This window comes from Bos javanicus, chromosome 22 (genome assembly GCF_032452875.1).
Source record: "Bos javanicus breed banteng chromosome 22, ARS-OSU_banteng_1.0, whole genome shotgun sequence".
Taxonomy (NCBI): domain Eukaryota; kingdom Metazoa; phylum Chordata; class Mammalia; order Artiodactyla; family Bovidae; genus Bos; species Bos javanicus.
In genome coordinates this window covers 54,597,234-54,620,254 of record NC_083889.1, presented here as the reverse complement: position 1 = coordinate 54,620,254, position 23,021 = coordinate 54,597,234, and the positions used below count along the sequence as shown (strand labels likewise).

At 54.4% G+C, this 23,021-nt stretch overlaps 1 protein-coding gene and 1 long non-coding RNA gene across 16 annotated transcripts in view; one reads left to right on the top strand and one right to left on the bottom strand.

The window, feature by feature from the left end:
* The window catches only part of ATP2B2 (ATPase plasma membrane Ca2+ transporting 2), a 380,163-nt gene that overhangs the window by 220,053 nt on the left and 137,089 nt on the right, over positions 1-23,021 (top strand). The window contains exon 1 of one of the 15 annotated variants that reach the window (XM_061397078.1): positions 15,613-16,119. The exons of the other annotated variants lie outside the window; for them this stretch is intronic. The gene's annotated coding sequence lies outside the window, so the exon portion shown is untranslated. Of the gene's footprint in view, positions 1-15,612; positions 16,120-23,021 lie in introns of those variants that run through there. 15 annotated transcript variants of the gene reach the window in all.
* On the bottom strand, positions 6,145-17,120 carry LOC133235514 (uncharacterized). The gene is made up of 2 exons (XR_009732573.1): positions 16,597-17,120; positions 6,145-6,601 (listed from the first exon to the last, which is right to left on the bottom strand). It is a non-coding gene; the product is annotated as an uncharacterized LOC133235514 (long non-coding RNA).

Genomic DNA, 23,021 nt, shown 5'->3' with positions numbered 1-23,021 from the left:
CTGCTGTCCAACCCTCGGTCTTCGTTCATTTATACTTACAGGTGTTCTATGCGCATCTGCTCCGTGAGGGCACTGGGGGCCTGGTGTGAATGAACCAGACATGGTCTCTGCCCACAGCACACATTTTCAGCCTGCACGGGGTGGGGAGGGAGTGTCTCAGACCCAGAGAGAGGATGCAGTTACTCTTGGGGCTCAGTGGCCCCCCAGCTTCATGCTGAGAAGGAAAGGGCTGCTCTCCGCTCTTTCCAGAGACCTGGACTTCCTGCAGCCTCAGTGGGGACCCTCCAGTAAGCCAGACAAGACCTTAGCATCCTCCTTCCAGCTCAGAGTTTTCTTGTTTGAGAATTGTGTTCTTTGGTTTCATCTGGATATTTACTTGGGGTTGGGGGGTTGTGCCTGACTGTTTGAGACCCCATGGACTGCAGCACACCAGGGGTGTGTGTCGTGACTGAACATGCACTTGCCTGGGAGGAAAGGCTATGCTGGGAACGGGTAAAAGGAAGGGAACCAGCATTTAATGCCCACGGTGTTTCAGGCTCATTACACATTCATTCACTTAATAAGTATTTCTTGGACTTCTGCGCCATGCCAGGCACTGTTTGAGGCAATGGGAATACAGTGGTGAATGACACAGGGAAGCTCTCACTAGTAAATAAAGAATTCCATACAGCAGTGAGTGTTACAAACAAAATTAACCAGGCAGTTGAAGGGGCCACGGGGGCAGCTTGAGTAGGATGGTCAGGGAGACCTTCACTGAGGAGGTGACATTTGAGATGATAAATACCTGGCCGTGCCACCATCAGGGGGAGGAGCAATCCCAACGAAGGAGCCAGCATGTGCAAAGGCCCTGAGGCAGGAAGGAGCTAGGCGTGTTCAGAGACTGAGGCCACGTGGCTGTGGTAGAGTGTTCAGAGGGCAGAGAGGTGGGTGAGGCAGAAGGGAAAGTAAGGGACCGGATCTAGGGGCTTTATAGTTCATGGAACGGGTTTTGAATTTGATCCTTGCCCTGAAAGCAAAGAGGAACCAAAGAGCCTCTTGATGGTGAAAGAGGAGAGTTAAAAACCTGTCTTAAAACTCAACATTCGAAAAACTAAGATCATGGCACCTGGTCGCATCACTTCATGGCAAATAGATGGGAAAACAGTGGAAACAGTGAGAGGCTTTATTTTCTTGGGCTCCAAAATCACTGCAGATGGTAACTGTAGCCGTGAAATTAAAAGATGCTTGCTCCTTGGAAGAAAAGCTATGATCAAGCTAGAAAGCATATTAAAAAGCAGAGACATTACTTTGCTGACAAAGGTCCTTATAGTCAAAGCTATGATTTTTCCAGTAGTCATGTATGGATGTGAGAGTTGGACCATAAAGAAAGCTGAGTGCCAAAGAATGGATGCTTTTGAACTGTGGTGTTGGAGAAGACTCTTGAGAGTCCCTTGGAGAGCAAGGAGATCAAACCAGTCAATCCCAAAGAAAATCAGTCCTGAATATTCATTGGAAGGACTGATGCTGAAGCTACAATACTTTGGGAACATCATGCAAAGAGCCAACTCATTGGAAAAGACCCTGAGAATGGGAAAGATTGAGGACAGAAGAGGGCAGATGAGATGGTTGGATGGCATCATCGACTCAATGGACATGAGTCTGAGCAAACTCCAAGAGATGGTGTTGGACAGGGAAGTCTGGCGTGTTGCAGTCCATGGAGTCACAAACAGTCGGACACAACTTAGAGACTGAACGACAACTGAAGGGCCTTAAGCAGGGGTGAGACTCACATACAGGCCCCTTTGGCTGCTGTGTGGGAAGAGGTTCTCATTTGATTCAATCCTTGCAACAGTTCTGAGCAGTTGTTGAGGAAATTCCCATTTTGCAGACAGAGAAACTGAGTTGCCCAGCTAGTAAGTGACAGAGCAGGTTCCGAACCCGCATCTGCATGACCAAGTCCCGCACGTGATCAGCGGGCACTCACACAAGGCCCCTGGATGGGGGGACGGTGGGATGCAGGTGGGATTGCAGGGTGCTGATGTGGCCCCTGCCCTGTGCATCTTTGTGTCCCCCTCATCTCATTCACCACCTCTCAGCCCCATTTCCAGAGGTAGCAGATTCTGCCAGAAACTTCTGCAAAGGCCTTCCCCTGCCACTGGCACACAGCAGCCTTGCAGACTGATCGTCCAACTCCCAGGCTCTGAGAGCTGATCCTGGGCTGAGGGACTGGCCCGGGACCAGGGGAGCAAGCAGGCCAAGACAGGGGGTCCACAAGTCAGCCTCTGTGACTCTATGGAGTGGGCAGTGGGGATGGGCAGCCCTTTTCTTCCCAACCCCACTTCACCCTCATCCCTGTCCACCCCTGGAGAAAATGTGGAGACAGGCAGAGTAAATTTGGTTTCTTTGCTATAATCACAAGGGCCTGCTTTAGACACAAGGAGACAAGCTGAAAGCAAAAGGGGCTGGAGGCAGGAGAGGAGCCTGCTGAGGGTTCACCCAGCCAGGAGGGGCTGTGCCAGGTGCACTCAGCTTGCCCTGAGCAGCTGCTGGGGAAGGGGGCACAAAACCATCCCTTGCCTCCTCTTTTAAGCCCCCTGCCACCCCATTGCTCCCCACCTGCACCCTCCTCAGTGCACAGCTCAGGGGTAAAGGCCCTGGCCGTGTCACCCACCAGCCAGGTGGCCTCACCACTCTGAACCTAGTTTCAGCAGCTGTAAAATGAGCTGATAAACCTTTCCAGGCAGGACTTTAGTGAGGGAGCTGCAAGAGGCCCTAACCTCAGAGCCTGGCATGTATGCGGCCCCGTGGACTGCAGCCTGCCAGGCTCCTCTGTCCATGGGATTCTCCAGGCAAGCACATTGGAGTGGGGAGCCATCTCCTCCTCCAGGGGATCTTCCCGACCCAGGGATTGAACCTGTGTCTTTTGCATCTCCTGCATTGGCAGGTGGGTTCTTTACCGCTACCGCCACCTGGAAGCCCAGCACATACCAAGTGCTCAGTTTAAAAAGTAGACAGTGCTTCTCTGATGGCAGGGATGATAATGGCCACCCAGCCTCCTAACACCTCACCGCCTCACCTCACCGCCCCACCGCCTCGTCTGACTGGGTCCTGACCCAGGCGCTTTCACAGAGGGGGTCCACCCGGGTCGGGTCTGCCTAGGGTCTGCTCCAGGCCAGCCTCTGGGCCCAGCGCTCCTAGCTCATTCTCATTCCCACCCTCAGGACGACAGTAGAAGGGCCGGGGCTGCCACCCCCACTGCATGGCTGAGGAAATAGACTCTGAGCTGTGAAGGCATCTGCCTAAGGGGGCAGAAACCCAGGTCTGCTCAGGAAGTCGCCATTGTCCCTAACCTGCAGGGTTTCTTCCTAGGCTATCTTGGAGGCTGTGGTCCCCAATGGGCCTTGATGTATAAGGGAGTTTCCAGCATGGGGAGGAGAGGTTGCAGGCAGGGGGAGGGAGAGGTGATCCTCTGGGTCATTGCGCCCTCTCCTACCATACGTAGCAGGGAGTTGGGGCCCTGGGGGCCTCTGCAGGACAGGGTGAGGGCCTGGTCAGCCCAGCAAAGGCGTGAGGTCTGAGCGGGGAGTGGGGCACCTGGGGACAGTGGGCAGGAACCACCAAGGCAGCAGCGGGTAGCGGGTGCAGTGGGTGGGTGTGTAGAGCTCAGACTGCCACCGAGACCCCCAGGGATGGCTGTGGGCGGGGGTCGCCTCCCCAAGTTCCTCACCTTTGTGCAGACCCCGCTGTCTGTCCCTTCCTTTCCCAGAAGGCAGCTGGGCGAACCGTGTGCCCGTGGGAGAGGCAGAGAGTGGCTGGGTGGTGAGGAGGCTGCGATCTCACCCACACGCTCCCACCCTCCAGGACCTGTGGGTCCTTTTTCTCCCTCTGGGCCCTTTAGATTGCTCAAGAGTTCCCATGGGCTCAGTCTCTCTGCTCCCTTCCTGGCCTCAGAACTCAGGAGACCCAGTGTCAGAGCCAGCCACACATCACCACGTGTTTCAGACCTTAAAGAGCTGCCCACCCCCTGCCTCCTTTCCCAGGGGAGGAACTGGGCTCAGAGAGGTCTAGTAACTGCTCAAGGTCACACAACGAGTGGGTGGCAGAGGAAATGGACTCCAGGCTTGTGACTGGCGTCCGGGGAAGTGACTGCTTTGTTCTTCCACACATCCCTCCAAGAGAGGAAAAGCTCCCCATTTTTCCTTGAGCCCTGGGCCTCTGGTGCCCAGCTCCATGCTGGGGGGCCGATGCCCACACGCTGGCCCGGGGCCCTACCGTGGGCGGCTCCAGCGTCTGCCAGGACTGCAGCGGGCCCAGTCCAGCCATTTGGGTTTGGAAGTCTTTTCAGGAGAGGTGTTTGGAGAGTGGCCAGCAGGTCTTTTCCACCACCGTGGAAATTTCCAACGATGGAATTATGAAAACCTCCTGTGGCCCTTCTGCCGCCCCACTTTGTTATGAAAAAACAACTCCTTGGTGGCCAGGCAGGGGGAGAGCAGATTAGATCCCAGAATGAAGAACTCCCCAGCGAGAGACTCCCGAGTAGATCACTGGGAGGACCCAGGAGATGGTGGTTCAAAGTCCCGGCAGCCTCTCCGGAAGGGGTTTCCAGCTGTTCTGCACCGGGAGCTGGGGTTGGTGTCGACATCACTGTCGGTCAGTGAATGCTGATTGGTGGTGAGACAGGTAGATAGGTGGGTGGGTAGTGTGGAAGGAAAGGAGGGAGGGAAGCCATTCGGTAGGACGGGCTTCCCTAGGAAACATCCGGACCATGGGACCTTGGTCAGTCCCCTCACTCCGGTGCTGTCTGACTTCCAAAACATGGACACGATTGTACCTACCACTCCTGGAGAAGTGGATCATGGCAACCCACTCCAGTACTCTTGCCTGGAGGACTCCATGGACAGAGGAGTCTGGCGGGCTACAGTCCATGGGGTCATGAAGAGTCACACACAACTGAGCAACTAAATAGCAGACATACCTACCGTGCAAAGTGGGAATGAGAACTAGCGTGTGGGAAATTCCCGGCTCTGTGAACAGCAGAGACAGCCCTGACTCTGTCTCTCTGAGCTGTGTCGCCTGGGGCAGGCGACTTCGCCTCTCTGGGCCTCAGTTTCTTCATGCACGCAATGGAGATGAGAAAGAGCTCCCGTCACCAGGGTTGCCTGCAGGGGCCGGATGAGAGTCCTTGGCCTGGGGAAAGCATCACCCCACCCCGCACTGTTGTTCCGCTGATTCTGATAGTGACTTGGGGGGCAGGGAAGGCAGCGAGTCTGTGATGGCAGAGGGGCCTTTCTATTGACTGTGGGGGGAAGGAGACTTCAGTTAGGCCCCGGTGGGTGGGCAGAAGACAGGCTTTTCCAGCTCAGTCACAGGGCTGAGGACCAGCTGCAAAGGCAGCTGTGATTGACAGGCCTGCAGAAAGCCAGGGGGGTCTGGACCGGAAATGCCTGGGGACGCACAGATCAGGGCAGCAGTCGCCACACGCTGGGGGTTCTGGTCTCGGCGCACCTCGAGTCCAGCCCCTGCACCGCCCACTCTCTCCTTCCTCTCACCACCAGCCTGGCCGAGAGCAGGTTGCTCTTGGGTTAGTTCTCACCCCTCTGGGTAGGGTGAGGTGAGGGGTTGAGCTGCTCTGGGCCCAGACACGGCTGAGGCTGAGGGTCAGTTGGCATCAGCAGAGCGAGCTGTGACTGGGGCGTGTGCACAGCAGTACAGTGACGGGCTTGACTTTCAGATGGATTCCAGTCCTGCTTCCCCAGCCGTGTGGCCTGGGCAAGGTGCCCAAGCCTCAGGTTCCTCGTCCGTAAAATGGGGATAATAGAGCCCAGCTCCCAGGCTGCTCATGAGGGGGAAACAAAACAGTCCGCGTAAACACAGGGTGGCCCCCCTGGCCCAGGGCTGGCACTCATTTACCCACTCAGCCGGGCACTGGTTACCTGCTGTGCGCCAGCCCTGGTCTGAGAAATGGGGTTTTATAGTAAACCAACTGAGCAGTCACGGGTGATCAAATCGTCCAGGGCGTTCTGGCCTTAGAAATAGAAGTCCTGCATCTCAGAAACCAACCCCACCCCACCGCCCATTCTCAAGCTAATCAGGACAGTGGGGCATCCTAACACAATCTCTACCCTAGTGGACGGAGATGGACAGTAAGTAAACACATACGGTTCATGATGGTTGAAGCAGTTATTTTTTTAAAATAAGCCAGAGTAAGGGAGTAGGGGGTGATGATCAGGCTTGTCACTGTTGATGGGGTGGGAAGGGCAGGCCTCTCTAAGGAGGTGACATTTGAGCAGGGACCTGGGGCATGTGATATCTGGGAGAACGGGGAGCTACATGGGCAGAAGCCCTGAGGTGGGGGTGCTGGCGTGTCGGAGGAGCAGAAGAGGAGATGGAGAGTGGGGTGAGGAAGGGCTGGCCTTGAATTAATTGGGGCTCCTTTCAGAAGCAAGTAGTATAAATGTCAACTCAAGTTAACTTAAGAAAAAAAAGACGTGTTGACTTCAGGCATGGCTGTATCCTGGCGCTCAAACGACTTTTCTCATTCGTCATCTCTGCTTGCATCTGTGTTATCGTCATTCTCAAGAAGGTCACAGCAGCCCCAGCTAGGTGACCTATGTGTCTGTAACTGCAAAAAAAAAAAAAAAAAAAAGATGCTCTGCTGTAAGATCCAGCATGGCAGATGGGAGCAGGCTGGGCGGAGATCATGAGAGAGAAATAAGTGGGAGGGGAAGGGAGCCATCTGCAGAGCCAGAGCACTTGGGTCCAGTCTTGTAGAGTCTGGACTTTGAACTTCATTCTGAGTGTGCTGGAAGCCATCGAAGGTTTTAAACAGGGAAGTGACCTGATCCAGTTCATGTTTTAGGAATTGTCAGTCTCGTTGTGTGGTGAAGCAATTGTCAGAGCGAGGGATTAGCAGAGAAATCGATGAGGAGGCTAGTGTGGTCACTCAGGTGGGCTTTCATGATGGATGTAGAGGTGGAGGGAAGGAGATGGACCAGGAGTTGGGGAGCACTGGGAAGAGAGTCTGGACAAGCCTGGGGTTGAGATGGGAGTAGGGTCACTGGGAGAGACTTGGAAGAGTCTCAGCCCTGAAGGGACTGGGGTGTGGGAGCGAGCTCTGTGTCAGGGACAAGACGACAGGCAGCCCCTAGAGGTAGGGCCTGTTTCCCCAGATCGCATGAGCCCCCTTAGCAGGAGGAGTCCTTCTGGACTCCTCTCCCAGTTAGGGGCCCACTGAGCCTGGAGCCTGGAGCCCCCTTCCTCAGCTTGAGGAAAGGAGAGTTGAGGGGGGCAGGCAGCCCACCCAGCAGACAGCAGGAAGCCCAGAATTGAGGAAGCCCCTACTTCAGCCATGGCCATTCATTGCCCCTTCCTTCACTGCTGGGTCCATGGCAGGACATATCCCCTGTGAAGCAACATCAGGGTCCTAGGTAGGCCCCAGAGCTTCTCAGGACCTGGCCTGGCCTCCTCTTGGTGCCTAAGGGCAGCTCAGGGGGTCTGCCCTGCCTCCCAGGGGGACTTACTCAAGTCTCATGCAAGATAAGAGTTGCCTAGCATCTAGGCTTGTAGTGGGAAGTGGGCCCAGTGTGGGCCCACCCACCTCTGACTCACCAGGCTAGAGTAAGTCTCATGCCATTTCCAAACTTTCAACAAGAAAAAAAACAAATGTTCAAGCAGATAAGTCATGAGCATTTTTTCTAAGGTTTCTGCTCTTACTGGGCTTCAGGTATGGCTAGATCAAAGTATATCTGAGTTAAGCCTCCCAGGCATGTACCTGAGGGCAATTCCCAAAGACTGCATGCCTCAAAGGGGGCTTGGGTCTCCATGTATCATTCTAGGGATGTGTCCGTGCCCAAACCTGGCAACTAATGAACTGAAGAGACTAAGGCACAGAGAAGCTAGGAGAGTGGCTGGATCTGGCGGCATGGCTGGGCTCAGGGTCGTCTACAGAGCACTTGTTTGGGGCTCAGCACTTTCACATACATCATCTCTTCTAATATGACAGTCTTAGAAGGGAATGTTGTAATCCCCACTCTATGGATGAGGAAACTGAGCCTGAGAAAGGGCCTGCCTGTGTTTGTCATGCATAATAAGTTCAAAGTGAGTGCTCCCCCCTGCCCTCCAGAAATGATGAGTATCATAGCTTCCCATCTTAGAAAGAATCTTGTAAAGCAAGGCAATCAATCTTTTCACTCCAAGCATCCACCCTCCCTCCCTCCCTCCCTTCCTTCTTTCTTTCCTTTATTCCTGAATGATTTACAGATGATCTACTACATACTCACACTGTGTGAGGCCTTAGGAATGTGTAACAGTGATTAAAAAACAGACACGGGCCCTGCTCTCAGTGGTCTAGTGTCGAACATTAATCCAACACTCACGCGAATGCGTATGAAACACAACCAGAGTACATAGTAGGTGAGTCCGGGACGGGCCCCACGAGGAGGTGGGATTGAGCAGAGTATAGGAGGGTGAGTAGGAGTTTGCTGGGTGCTTCTGGGGCGGGAGCAGCATTAGCATTCAGGCCCGGGAGCAGAACAGACAAAGGCCTGGTGGGGAGAGTGAGCAGCGTGGCTGGAGAATGAGACAGTGAGGGAATGCGGTGTTGGGTGGGGCTGGTGGACCTGGGGTGGGCCACCTGGGGCTTCGAAGGTCACAGTGAGGACTTTTGTCTTTATCCTAAGAACGAGATGAGGAGGATGTGGTATAAACAGACTTGCTTTTCCAAGTGGAAGGGGACAGGTCAGTTAAGGGGCTCTTGCACTCACCCAAGCAAGAGATGAGAAAGACTTAGAGCAGGGGCTGTGGAGACGCAGTTCGGGGAGTGGCTTCAAGGAAATGTGCATGCTAAGTTGCTTCAGTCGTGTCCGACTCTTTGCGACCCCATGGACTGTAGACCCCCAAGCTCCTCTGTCCAAGGGATTCTCCAGGCAAGAATACTGGAAGGGGCAAAACCAACAGGACTTGGATGATGGAGAGGAAAGGGACAGGGTGACTCTTGTGTTCTGAGCTGCCCACCTGGAGAGAGGACAAGGCCTTTCATGGGGACAGTGAACCCCACGGGAGAATGAGGTGGGGGTAGAGAAGGTTAAGGCTTGGATTTCAGATAGGACCTCCTATCTCACACCATGCACACACTGAACTGAGGGAGAAGAAAACAGAGTGTGTGTGTGTGGGGGGGGTGGGGTTGGCAATTATTTCTTCATCCCAAAACAAAAGGATAAGCAACAAAAGAAAAACTGGTTAAACTGGACTTCACCAAACTCAAAAAGTTTTATGCAGCAAAGGATACTATCAACAGAGTGAAAAGATGATCCATGGAATAAGAGAAGATACCTGCAAATCATATCTCTGATAAGGGACTTATATCAAGAACTCTTGCATCTCAACCAAAAAAATAAAGCCAAACAACCCAAATCGAAAATGAGCAAAGAACTTGAACAGACATTTCTCCAAAGATGATATGCAAATGGCCAATAAACACACGAAAAGATGCTCAACATCACTAATCATTAGGGAAACGCAACTCAAAACCACCATGAGATTTCACTTCGCACCCATTAGGATGGCTATTAAAACAAAACAGAAAATTACAAGTATTGGCAAGGATGTAGAGAAATCGGGACCCTTGTGCATTCTTGGTGGGAATGTAAAGTTGTATAACTGCTATAAGAAATTGTATGGTGGTTCCTCAAAAAATTAAACCTAGAGTAGCCGGACAATCCAACAATTCTGCTCCTGGATATATACCCCAAAGAACTGAAAACTGACATTTTCACATCCATGTCCATAGCAGCATTATTGGGGAAGCTGCCCACATGTCCACCAACAGAAGAAAGGATAAACAAAATATTGTTTATACATATGATGGAATATTATTCAGCCTTCAAAAGGAAGGAAAGTCTGACACATGCTGGACCATGGATGAACCCTGAAGATGCCAAGTGGAATATAGCACAAAAAGACAAATACTGTGCAATTCCACAGGCATGAGGTCCCTAGCATAGTCAAAATCGTAGAGACAGAAACTTGAATGGTGGTGCCAGGGGCTGGCGGGGAGGAGGGAGTGGGGAGACAGTATTTGATGGGCACAGAGTTGCAGTTGGGGAAGATGAAAAAGTTCTAGAAACAGATGGTGGTGATGGTTGTACAAGAGTGTGAATGTCAGTGCCACTGAGCTGTACAGTTCAAAATGGTTAAAATGAAAACTTTTGTTTTCACCGCGATAGGAGGAGGAGTAGGTGAGAAACGTTGAGGCGACACGTAGATCTGAACGTAAACGCTGCAACTCTAAAGCCTCTAGAAGGAGACGCAGGAGGACCTCTTCACCACCTCGGAATAAAACATAATTTTCAGAAAAGACACAGAAAAGTGTTTATCATAAGAGAAGAAACAGACAAGTTGGACTCGAGATGGGTTGAGCATGACGTGTGGGGACATCGGGGTAGCGGGGCCAGGTACGAAGCTGGTTGTCGTTTGTAGTGAGACCTGGGCGGGAGGACCCACACGTGAGACCCCCGCAGTCAGCTGATATTTCCAGCCACAGTCTGCCCTCGGGGGCCCCAGTGGGGTCACCCACATGACCCGCCAGTCTAGAATAAGTGCCTTCGGGCCACTTCTGGAATGGGTCTAGCTGTGGATGTCCAAGCAGATGAACCCCTGCGTGTTTTCTCAAGGTATCTTCTCTGAGTGCCATCTCACTGGGCTGTGGCTTACACCGTCCGTCTGCTTCTCGGGCCATTAGGGTGCATTTGTGACAAGAGCTCTCTGCACTGCACTGCTGCCTTCACGCCCATCCCCGGGGCTGATGGAGGAGTCAGATGAAATCTCATTTCCTTGAACTAGAGGCTGATCAATTAAGGCGACAGGAACTTGCTGATCTGGAAGAATTAGATACTGGTCTTGGGTAAGACCAGTATCTGAGCTATTTCTGCTCAATCCACTCTGGCGTGATTCTCAAGTAGCCTTGCCTTGCTGAGGGCCCCCAAACCTGGGGTCGCAGCCTCAAATCTTGCTCTCTCTAACCATGCACAGGCCCCTGGATTTCCTGGCTCTGCCATCTTGATACTGTTCCTACCTGGCATTCATTGGCAAAGCAGGGAGTTGACTTGGCCCCACCACATAGTGATTCCAGCAGGGTATTTGTGGGACAGAGGGGTCAGGGACTGCTTTGAGAAGCTGGTGAAGGCCGCAGGCTTCCTCTTAGGGGAAAAAAATGTAAATCTACACAGACCTTTACAAACGACCTTTACATGGACCTCAGCTAAAGGCAGCCTGATTGGGGCTCCCTGCAAGGGTGCCAAAGCTACCCTAATGCTTTTCTGCTTTGCCCTCTGGTTATCTTCAGGGGGACACATAATTCATGCAAATTTTGCAGATGGAGAAACTGAGATTCAGAGGAGTAACCCTAACTGCTTGCCTGGTCCTGGAAAGAGTAACTGGGCTTGTGAGCTGGGAATTCCCAGACTGTTTCTTCTCGGTACAGTTGAGAGTTCCTACCCCACCCTCTCATCCCCAGTTTCTCTGAGCGAGAGGAAGGGGTATGAAGTAGTTGGTGGTGAGAGGCTTGACCCCCAGAGTGTGGAGCTTTTGCCTGAATAACCTTTGAGTCCCCAGCATCCAACTCACGGCCCCAGAACCTACTGACTGAATGACAAGTAAGAGAATGCATGGGGCGTTGCAGAGAGAGGGGCCTTTGGCCCTTGGAGACAGAAATGCTCCTAGTCATCAGTGCTGTCCATCCTAGCTCTGTGATCTGGGCCTCTCCCAGCCTTAGTTTCCCTGTCTGTAAAATGGGAACATCGACACTCCTCTGACAGCTGTTGGGAAGATGAAAGGAGACAGCTGTGGGACAGGGACTCTGCACGATGTGTCACAGCCGTTGTCACACATTGCCTCCCCCAAAGCCTGGGCACACACATGAAAATGTCCCCATCTTGTAGATGAAGAAACGGAGGCCCAGAGCAAGGCAGCGATGTGCCCAAGGCCACGTAGCAGTAGCTGGTCTCGAATCAGAGTCCACGTCTGTGCCCTTGAACAAACGCACGGTGCCTGACACCTACGAGGCGGTCATTAAATGGCCAAGGCGCCTCCCCCCGACCCCAGCCCACCAGCTAGAGGGGGCTTTCTGCAGGAGTCTGTGGGTGGTAACATCAGACACAAGACAGAATAAAAGTGGCCTCGGAGCACGCAGGGGGCTTCCCTGGTGGCTCAGCAGTAACGGATCTGCCTGCAGTACAGGAGATTCAGGAGACTCGGGTTCGATCCCTGGGTTGGGAAGATCCCCTGGAGGAGGGCATGGTAACTCCAGAATACCACTCCAGTATTCTTGTCTGGAGAATCCCACGGCCAGAGGAGCCTGGCGGCTACAGTCCACAGGGTCGCAAAGCATCAGACTTAACTGTGCGGCTGCTTGGGAGTGTGCGGAAGCTTTGTTGTGACCCCTCCAGACACGCCCCGCCCCCAAGGCCTCTCTGATTTCCTGCACAGTTGAGTCTCTAGTCCTGGGGCGAGGCAGCAGTGAGGACAGAGAACCTGATTGCACCTCGCTCCGATTTTGTCTTTTCACTTTTTCCCTTTGCTGCCGCAACAGCAGGTGAGAGGCCCGGGGAGTGCCCAGCAGCTGCCCCTCATTCTCACGCCCACTCACCTCCTCCCTGTGTGCAGCTTCCTTCCTGTCAGTCTGTTCAGAGCCGCAGCCCAGGCTCAGGGTGGAAAGGATGGGATGAAGTCCACTTTCTCAGCACCCCACCCCCATCTCCACCGCCACAGATCAGATGCACTCCTGCGACTCATGGGTGATGCAGGGATGGGTGCTTAGTGCAGGGCGGCTCTCTGTGAGCCTCGGGCGTGCTGAGCCCCAGAGACGCAAGATGGACCGGCCTCCGCCCCCTCGCCCAAGGGGCTCCCAGAAAGACAGTGATAATATAGTGTGTCCAGGAGGCCACAGAAGCACAGAGGCAGGGTGGCAAAGAAGTCTGCCCGGGGGCTTAGAGAACGCTTTAGAAGAGCCAGAGTTAGAATTAGCCTTTGCCCAAAGGAGGACTTAGGCGGGGGAGCTGCCGGAACTAAAGCCTGGAGATGTGAAACTTCACAGGGTGCTTATGATGGGAGGAAGGATCTGAGTGAGCAGCCGAAGGACGTGAGACCAGAGAAGTTGGCAGGACCCACGTGTGTCAAGCTACAGGTGACGAGCCTTGTCCTGAGGGCAGTAGGGACCCACTGACGGCTTTGAGCAGGGAGTCACCCGGCGGGTCAGCCAGGAGGCTGTGTGGCTCTGTCCTCCTCCCTTGGTGATCTCATCCAGCCCCATGGCTTTAAATACCATCTTTTAAGCTGCTGATGCCCATATTTCTATCTTCAGCCCGCGTCTCTCTTCTGCACTCCCAGCTCATCATCCAACTGGCCACTTGGCACCTCTACTTGGACATCTCACAAGCATCTCAAAGTTAACAAGTCCAAAAAGAATTCTTGATCGTGCCCACTCACCCTCCCCCACCCCCCAAAAACTCGCTCCTTCCCCAGCTTCACATCCCAGTAAATGGCACCATCACCCAGCCTCCTCCTACAGGCAGAGCCCTTATCGGCCAGGCTCCTCCGCCTCCGTCTCCCCGGCTCGTCCTCTGGGTTCTGCTTCCTATCTGCCACCTGCCCACGTGTCCTCAGCAGCTCTGCCGCCCCTACAGCCGGCGCCCCATCCCCGCCCGCCTGGATGACGCAGTAGCTGCTCTTTCTTCCCGCTCTCACCCCGACGTTGTCGCCTCCAAAGGATGATGGGTTTTACAAAAAGCAAAGGCTTGTGCTAACCTGCCACCTAAAAGTCTTCAGAGGTATCCCTCTGCACCTGGAATAAAATTCAGCCTCTTCACCATCGCCGTGAAGCTTCACACAGTCTAGCCCCTGCCCTTTTCTGAACTCGCCTCACTCACAAGTCTCAGTCATGCTTTGGGTTATTAAAAGCGCGTCCCACCCCACTTGCTGCCTCAGGGTCTTTGCCTCCACTGTCCCCTCTGCCTGGCACCTGCTGGCCCCAGCCCTTTGCCTGTCTACTTGGCAAAACAAGTTCCCCCGGCAGTTGGTCGTAATGTGGTCGTCACTTCATAGTGCTTTTCACAACCTGTCTTTTCCTACAGAAGCAAGTTATGATGTGCCTGGCACACAGTAGGTGCTCATTAAATAAATCTTGAGTTAGTAAATGAGAGAAGGCCAGAGCAGAAGCGGGCCTAGAAGTAGGAGGTCAGGGGAGAGAACCTGAGAGGGTGGTTAAAGGACAAGTAGAGGAAGGAACTAGCTCCCGGGGGGACGTGTAGACTCGACCTGAGAGGCACTGGGGAGCCATGGAAGGATCCGGAGCCGAACCCTGGGAGTGGAGTGATCCCTGGAGCGGGGAGGCCGTGTGCCAGGTGGCCACGTGACTGGGTTCTGAAATCAGGCTGCCTGGGCTCAAACCTTGGTTCCGCAACTTCCAGACGTGAAACCGCAGCAAACCCCCTCAGCCTCCCTGTGCCTCGGTTTCTTCCTCTATAAACCAGGGCCTCTTCCTGAAGCCTCCGTGTCCAGCAACCGAGAGGCTCCATGGGAGGGCGCGTGTACAAGTTTTCTTGCTCAGTAGACATGGAGCTCACAGTCTGATGGGGGAGACCGACAGATACACCCCGACCGTGGGTCCCCAGGATGAGCGCTGGACCGGATGGACCAGCCAGGGCCTGTGTGAGCAGAGAATTTCATCTCGGAGGTCAGGGAAGGCCTCCCGGCAGAAGTGACATTGGATTTTGGGGAGACAGTTTCCTTGAGAGAATATTTTTGAGTCAGCAGCCACTGGCCCGTGAACAAGGGAGGAGGGGGTGGGTTCTGGCTCCTCAGCTCCCAAAATAACCCGGATCCGAGGGCGGACAGCCCGGCAAGCCCCGGGAGCCGCTACCAGCCTTCTCCTGGCTGGGCTCCGGCGACCTTGGAGCAGTCCTTGCCCTGCCCTGGGCCCCCAGCTGGCCAGGGGCTGGAGGGAGGGATGCCCACGCCAGAGACGGGGGCCCCCGGCCGAGGGGGCTGGGGAGTTAGTGCGGGCACATGGCCCAGGCCCCCTCTCTCCAATACAGGACCCGGAGCCGCCCCGTGAGAGCGGACATGTCTGCGTTTCGCCTTCTGGGCCGGCCGCTCAGCCACCGGGGCGGAGAGGACGCAGGCCCGCTCCTCCGTCTCCTTCCGCGCTGTGTCACCCGGCGTCCCAGTTTCTCTGTGTCTCTGCGTCAATCCTTTTGGCTCCGTGTCCGTCTGTCCGTGTCCCTCCCTCCCTCTCTCTCTCTCCTTCTCTTCCTTCCTCCTCCTGACCACCTCCCGGCCCCCTCCTTCCTCTCTCTCTCACTCTCTCTCCTTATCTGCTCTTAAGTCCACCTCTGTTCCTCTCCCCTCCCCTCCTCCCCTCCTCCCCCTCCTCCCCCTCCCCTCCTCCCCCTCCTCCCCTCCCCCTCCCCCACCTTCTCCCCCTCCTCCCCTCCTCCCCCACCTCCCCTCCTCCCCCACCTCCCCTCCTCCCCCACCTCCCCTCCCACCCCAGCCTCTCAAGTTCCTCTCTGCCTTACAGCTTCTCTTTCTCCCCTTTCTTCCCCCTCCACGCCCCTCCTCCCCCTCCAGTGGGAGGCATCCTGGAACATACACACACACGCACACGCACATGCACACACACACCCACTTGCACACGCACACGCACTTGTACACATACTCTTGAGCCCAGCATTCTCCCGCAGTCTCCCACGCTGGCCAAGCCTGGTGCAGCACACAGAGATGGGGCAGGGCTGCCCAGACGTGTGGGTGTCGAGGCTAACGGAGGCAGTAGGGGAGAGGTCCCGGCCTCCTCCACTTCCCTCAGCCCTGCACTCAGAGCTGGGGGCCGGAGGTGGGGTAGTGGGGTGGAGAGGTTCCTGAGCTGTTTCCTCCCCTCTGTGCAGCTGTGGGCTTCCCGGCCCTTGGACGGCGGGTCAAGTCATTGGGCCCATTCAGCAGAATTATAAATAGCAGCGTGTGCCGGGACTGGCCCACAGAGCAGCCCCGGCCGCCACAGGGCCCCCGGGCCCCCCGTCGTCCTCCGCCCTCCAGCCATCCCTCTGAGGCCAGGCCTCCCCCTCCCGTGCACTGCCAGCGGGTCCCCAGGTCAGTATCCGATGTGCTGTCGCCATGGCAACCCGCCTGTCTCCATCCAGCCCAGGCTCAGGTTGCTGGAGGTGGGGGGTATGGGCCACTGAAAAAAGAGGTCTGCTGGAATCAAAGGTCATGGCTCAGTGCTGGGGCTTGCTGGCTCTCTTGCGGGCTGGAAAATGGGGTCCTGTCCCCCAGAAATCTCACGCTGCCGGGGAGGGGTGGGGCAGAGATGGCTGAGGCTGGGAGGCCTGGAAGCAGGGTGCTGCCAGTGAACTGGGCAAAGTAGGTCAGCCGAGGCCTTGAAGCCAGAGAGACGTGGGTTCAAATCCTGCATGTCTGCCTACTGCTTAGGTAACCTGGGGACCATCACTTAATCCTCTGGGTTCAGCATCCTCAGAGTTGGGTCGGGAAGACTGTTACGCCTCTCTCTCCGGGGTCTGCTGCAGAGATCAGAGACCATCCTCTGGAGGCGGGTCCCTCAGTCCTTACCTGTCCTCTCCTTCATCCTCCTCAGCACCAGTGGGAGCAGAGCCTGCAGGCTTCAGAGTCACTCTGACTGGCCTCTGTCATTCACCAGCTTGACGGTTTCCAGCAGGCTGCACAGTCTCTCTGAGCCTCGTTTTCTCCATCTGCAAAATGGGCATGAAAACAAGCATCTGCCCCTCACTGTTGTGTTGAGGTTGAGTTGGGCTGCGGCGGGAGAAGCCACTGGCATGGTGCCAGGTGCACAGCCAGTGCCCTGCACACGGCAGCTGCATTTGCCATCACTTTCTGAATTGTTACTTGTCTTCCAGTCTTCTCAGCGAGACGATCCTGCCTTCTTCACTAACTCACTGCTCACTTCAGACAACTCCCTTTCCCTCCCAGGGTTCAGTCTCTCCATCTGCAAAATGGCCACAGGACTACCCCAGTCCTGCCCAGGTCTGAGATTTGTGTATCTCAAGCGGCCCCACTGGGCTGGGCCATATCTATTATTATTAACTGACACCCTCACCCGAGCCTTGTCCTCAGCCCCCGAAACCTAAGCTGCCTAGTTGCCTGGCAACCAAGGCACGAGCCGGGGAGGCTTGGGTGTCAGGGTGTCCAGCTGCAGCCCCCTCCCTGAGGGACTGGAGCCCCGTCACTGTGGTCACTGTGTGTCCGGGAAGCAGGAGGACTCAGGGATGGGAACTTGAACCAGGGCAGTCTGGGAGCGGCCTCCCGTTCCTCTCATACCTGCCCAGGGCCAGCCTGTCTCAGAGCCCACTTTTCTCGGGGTAAAAGGGGCCATGGGCCTGGGATATTTTTATAGGCAGGTCACGTGGTCAGACTCAGAGAGGGAGAAATCGGAGCTTCCTTGCTCTGCTAACTGATACGGCGGCTGTCACTGTCACCCTCTGCTTGGAAGCCTGCGGCCCAAGTTTGCCCAAAAGCACAGTTGATTCCCTGACCTGCTCTGAGCCCCGCCCTCAGGAGGCCTGATGCTGCTTCCTGGAGCTCTGAGGGCACTTTGCAGGGTCACGTTTAACCAAGCACATCGCCCGTCTGTCGTCAGGCCTCCCGCATGGCCTCCCCTGTGTCTTCGTTCATTCACCCACCAAACATTTCACTGAACTTGCATCCCAGCTCTGCTGTGTTCTGCCCGAGTGACCTTGGGCAGGTTACTCTACCTCTCTTTGCTTCAGTTTTCTTTTCTGCAAAATGGGATAATGAGAGTACCTGCCTCAGAGTTGTGATGGGGATCCAATGAGATGTTGCTGTTCAGTTGCTAAGGTGTGTCCAACTTTGCGACCTCATGGACGGCACCATACCAGACCTCCCTGTCCTTCACTGTCTTCCAGAGTTTGCTCAAACTCATGTCCGTTGAGTCAATGATACCATCCAACTATCTTATCCTCTGTCGTCCCCTTCTCCTCCTGCCCTTAATCTTTCCCAGCATCAGGTCTATTCCAATGAGTAGGCTCTTCGCATCAGGGGGACAAAGTATTGGAACTTCTGCTTCAGCATCAGTCCTTCCAATAAATATTCAGGGCTAATTTCCTTTAGTATTGGCTGGTTTCATCTCTTTGCTATCCAAGGAACTCTCAAGAGTCTTCTCCAGCACCACGATTCAAAAGCATCATTTCTTTGGTGCTCAGCTTTCTTTATGGTCCAACTCTTACATCCGTACATGACTACTGGAAAAACCATAGCTTTGATTATACGGACCTTTTTTTGTCAGCAAACTGATGTCTCTGCTTTTTGATACACTGTCTAGGTTTGTCATAGCTTTGCTTCCAAGGAGTAAGTGTCTTTTAATTTCGTGGATGCAGTCACCATCCACAGTGATTTTGGAGCCCAATGAGATGATGTGTATAGAATACTTAGCACAGAGCTTGGCACATAGAAAATGCTGCATAAATGCTAATTTATCATGATTATTTGTTAGAAATTGTGCAGGCACCATGCTGCACAGGGGGAGAACACCACCAACTTTTCTGAGAACAGGGCTGTGTCCTATTCCTCACCATCCACGTCACATCTCACAGGTCCAGGCACATAGCGGACCCAGAGCAAAAGTTTGCTAAATGAGTGGAAGTGAGAAATGAACTGTTTGCCCCCAAATCCCCTGCTGCTCAGCAAACTGATTGCTGCGACATCGGCTTTAAACTTCTTCTATAATTCTGGGTGCTTCTTAGAATCTGTTATGTTTGGCTGCATCATCCGCAAAGTTGCCAAAGTGGGTTTGAAGTCCCTCTGTGGATTTCAGTCTCTGCCCTGTGTTTGCTGTGGGGGTAGGGCAGGGAGATGCATGGCTAATTCAGGTGGACTTGAACTGCAGGGCAGACAGCTAGCAGAGCAGTGGGAACCTGAGAGCAAGCACGGCCTTGCACTTTGTACCCTGGGGGCCTCCCCTGCCTCGCCACCACCCCAGCACTGTGTCTTAGGGGCCTGTGTAAGAACTTGCTTGTCTTCTTGAGCCTCAGTCTCCTCATCTTTAAAATGGGCAGCCTGCTTCCTCTGCCCCAGGGTCACGGGTGAGACCAAGGGGGTTGTATGATGAAGAACTCCTTCCAGCAACAGTCCTGAATTATAAAATAGTGATGCTATCCATGGAAAAGGGCTGGGCTGGTGCCTCCCCAGGCCTCCCATTTGTCAGCAAACCCACATTGGGTGGCCGCCAGCCCCCAGGCCTGGGGGCGGTTTCTAACAGCAGGTGACGTGGCCAGGCTGGCGGCTCTAGGATTTCACCCTTGACTTCTTCCAAACACAGGAAGGGACTGCCATCTGCTTACCAGCCCCTCATACTCAGCCTGCCGGGTCAGCCAAAGACCCTGCTTCGCACCTGTCAGCAATGGAATGGACCAGAATCCCACTGGGGATTTCCTTACAGATGCTGAAGTTGGCCAAGCCTAGGGGCCTCCTCCCAGCCCTCAGCCCGCAGCCCACCTGGAGGCCAGGCACTGTATCCTCCTCCTTGAGGCAGGGGAACAGCGTGGTCCTGGCTTTCTCTCTCCTGCAGAACAACACATTCCACTCCTGTGACATCCACTGGGTCCAGGTCTGGGAATCTGTTGCATGCCAAGGTCAAGAGTATAGCCTTGGGAGTCAGACCCTAGTGCAAAACCCAGTGTGACCTTGGCCAGACACCCCACCATCTGAACCTCAGTGTCCTCCTCTGTAGAGGAAAGAAAATCAGAATTCTGACCTTGGGGGCTGTTGTGGGTGTGAACAAGGTTGTGCATAGAAAAAATTAAATATAAAGAGCAGCACTCACTTGTAATAAAATTAGGCTTCCCTGGTGGCTCAGATGGTAAAGAATCCACCTGCAGTGCAGGAGACCCAGGTTCAATCCCTGGGTCAGGAAGATCCCCTATAGGAAGAAATGGCCACCTGATCCAGTATTCTTGCCTGGAGAATCCCATGGATGGGCTGTAGGCCATGGGGTCACAAAGAGTCAGACATGACTGGCACACACATGATTCCTTCCATTGCTGTTACTGCTGCTCTGATGCCATGATTACTGTGACCACCTCCCCACCAGGGAGGTGATCTCATTTCCTCTAGTTGGGCTGCAGGAGCCATCCTTCCTGGAGGCACCATCCAGGGCCAGGCACACAGTAGGTTCTCAGTGCATGCTCTCTGCCTTTGTGTTCAAAAGCAAGCCCCTGTGGAAGGAGTGGATGAGCCCAGGTCCCAGGCACTCTGGTTCTCTGTTTCTGAGGTCAAGCTGCAGGTTTCTGTGGTCAGTCAGCAAGCCTCTGTTAGACACTGACCCTGTCAGATACCCTGGGGACCTGGAGAGGGATGGACATAGTCCCCTGGTGTGAATGGTCAAGCCTGGTGGAGGGATCAACTGATTCTGCCTGGAGAGTGGGCTCAGCATAGTGTTCACTGAGGAGGGGGCTCTCTTGAGTGGGGCCCTGCAGGGTGAATAGGAGTCTAGCAGACGGAGAAGAAGCAAGTGGGAGGGAAGAGCTTGTGCTAAACCAGGATGGATTTTTCACATGGCAGCATTGAGTTGATTTTTTTTATTTTTTAAAGCAGAAAGTTTCCCCACCCCCATAGATGTCCCAGTGTCCAGAGATGACTCTGGCCAAGCTGAAGGCAAACATGCCCCTTGGGGAGGGGATTCCAGAACCACAGAAGGCACCCTCCCTGGGCCTGATCCAGTGTCCAAGACTTAGCACAAGCCGGCACGCGAGGGTCTCTTAGACGCCATCTAGTCTGACCTCCTCATTTTACAGATGGAGAAACTCAGCTTCAAAGAGGTAAGACCAGTGGCACAGTTTCAGCTAAGGGCAGACCTCCCGCGGCCCATCCACCATGGCTGGGGTGACCAGCCCTGGAGCTGTATGTTCTGTGCAGGATTCTGAGCCCCTAGGTTCCCCCCAGAGACGTCACTCTCTGCCGGGCCCCCCACCACAGGCACCTGTGTCTTTCTCCTCTTTATTCGTGAAATATAAATAATCAGTGGATCCTTTGTGAACTTCAAGCTGGAAAGCATTTTATGACCGCTCTTATATAAATGGCATTTTGTGGTCACTGTCATTTTGTTCAGGGCAAGCCCTAATGGCAGAGTTCCCTGAGAGGTAAAGTCATCTGGTGACGTGCTGTGGGGTTCAGAGGTTCAGGGCCACCTTGCAGTTGGCCGTGGAGGCAGTGACAAGGCCTCTGCTACAGCCTGGCCTTCTCTTCTGTTCTGGAGCCTTTGTGGGTGCCCCCTCTCACCACCCACCCATCTCCCAAGCTGGGAGGCTAAGGTAATCTCAAGGTAATAATAAAACTCTTTGCCATGACTCATGACTCCCTAACAGCCCCTTATACCTAAAGTCTTGTTTTTTCCAAAATGCACACATTTCTGCACGTCCCAGCACAGCCCGCACTCAGACATGTTAAAGCAAGTTTATACACACCAAGATGCAGCCCACATGTGTGCTCCCCCTCCCTGACATACATGGACACACGCCTGTGTGTACATTCAGGATTGCACGGCCAGTCACACAGTCTGCCCTGGCACACACACAGGCATGCTCCCACAGTTATGAATATCCAAAGGAGAAGAGGGAGCGGGGTTACTGTGTGTGAGTCCATTAACCATGAAACAGACAAACAAAGAATGTTAGCAAGATTTCAGCTCAACCGAAAGAATTTAGGAATTACCAGCATTGGTGGTGTTGCGTCACTAAGTCGAATCAGTCTCTTTGTGACCCCCACGGACTGTAGTCCATTGGCTCCTCTGTCCATGGGATTTCCCAGATAAGAATACTGGAATGGGTTGCCATTTCCTCCTGCGGGGAATTTTTCCCGACCCAAGGATCGAACCTGGGTCTCCTGGTTGGCAGGTGGGTTCTTTCCTACTGAGCCATGCGGGAAGCCCCAGCTGGAAGGAGAGAGTGAAACCCCTGTCGAGGGAGGCACGCGAGCACAAGCAGGACTTTACATAGGTGCTATGGAGGGGCTTGGGTGTCACAGGGATTTCGACCGCTGAGGGCCCTCTGGTCTCTGGATTCAAGTAAGCCTGGGGAATCAGAGCCTCTTCCGGCTTTCCCTCGAGGTTTACAAACAGTGGCTTCCCAGGTGGCTCGGTGGTAAGGAATCTGCCTGCAAGGCAGGAGACACGGGTTTTGCAGGTTTGATCCCTGGGTTAGGAAGAGCCCCTGGAGAAGGAAATGGCAACCCATTCCAGTACTCTTGTCTGGGAAATCCCATGGACAGAGGAGCCTGGCAGACTGCAGTCCATGGGGTCACAAAGAGTCAGACACAACTGAGCTGCTGAACAACAACAACCTCTTCTGGGGAGCGGCTTCCTGGAGTGGAGAGTCCAGGACGTGGTGGACAAGGACTGGCTCTGAGCAGGCCTGATGTCATTGGGGTCTGTGAACCCCCTCTAAAGATGCACACGTAGAAGCCCCCCAAAAAAACCCGGCACCCGTTTCATGCCAGGCCTGACCCTGGAGAGGGAGAGAGAGGCGGCAGCTCTGGGCTGGTCAGTCGGTTGTAACACGGAGTCTGGGGAAGTGAAAGCCCTGATTAGCAGCAGGTGGCAGGGACTGAAGTGTCTAGAGAGGCAGGGAGTGAGTGAGGGGGCCTGGAGAAAGCTTCTGGGACTTGGAGTTGTACGCGATTTGAACATGAGTTTTGACTGCATCTGAGACCCCAAACGTAAACTCCCCTGCGGTACACCCCACAGAAAGCAGGCCCTAGAGGCAGTGTGACATGAGGCCTGGAATCTAGGAGACATTAGTACCTCCAGGAGTCCCTGTATCGCTCCTTTTCTGGGAGGCTTCCAGAGCCATGGGGAACCCCAGCAGAGAGGGGAAGGGCAGCCATGGCTGGAGGAGGACCTTTGGAAAGCAGATTCATGGTGATGGGAGTGTTGGGCCATGCCCAGGGAAAAGGAAGTAGACAGAGCCCCTCACCCCCACCACTGCCAGGTAGCCTCATCACCAGAC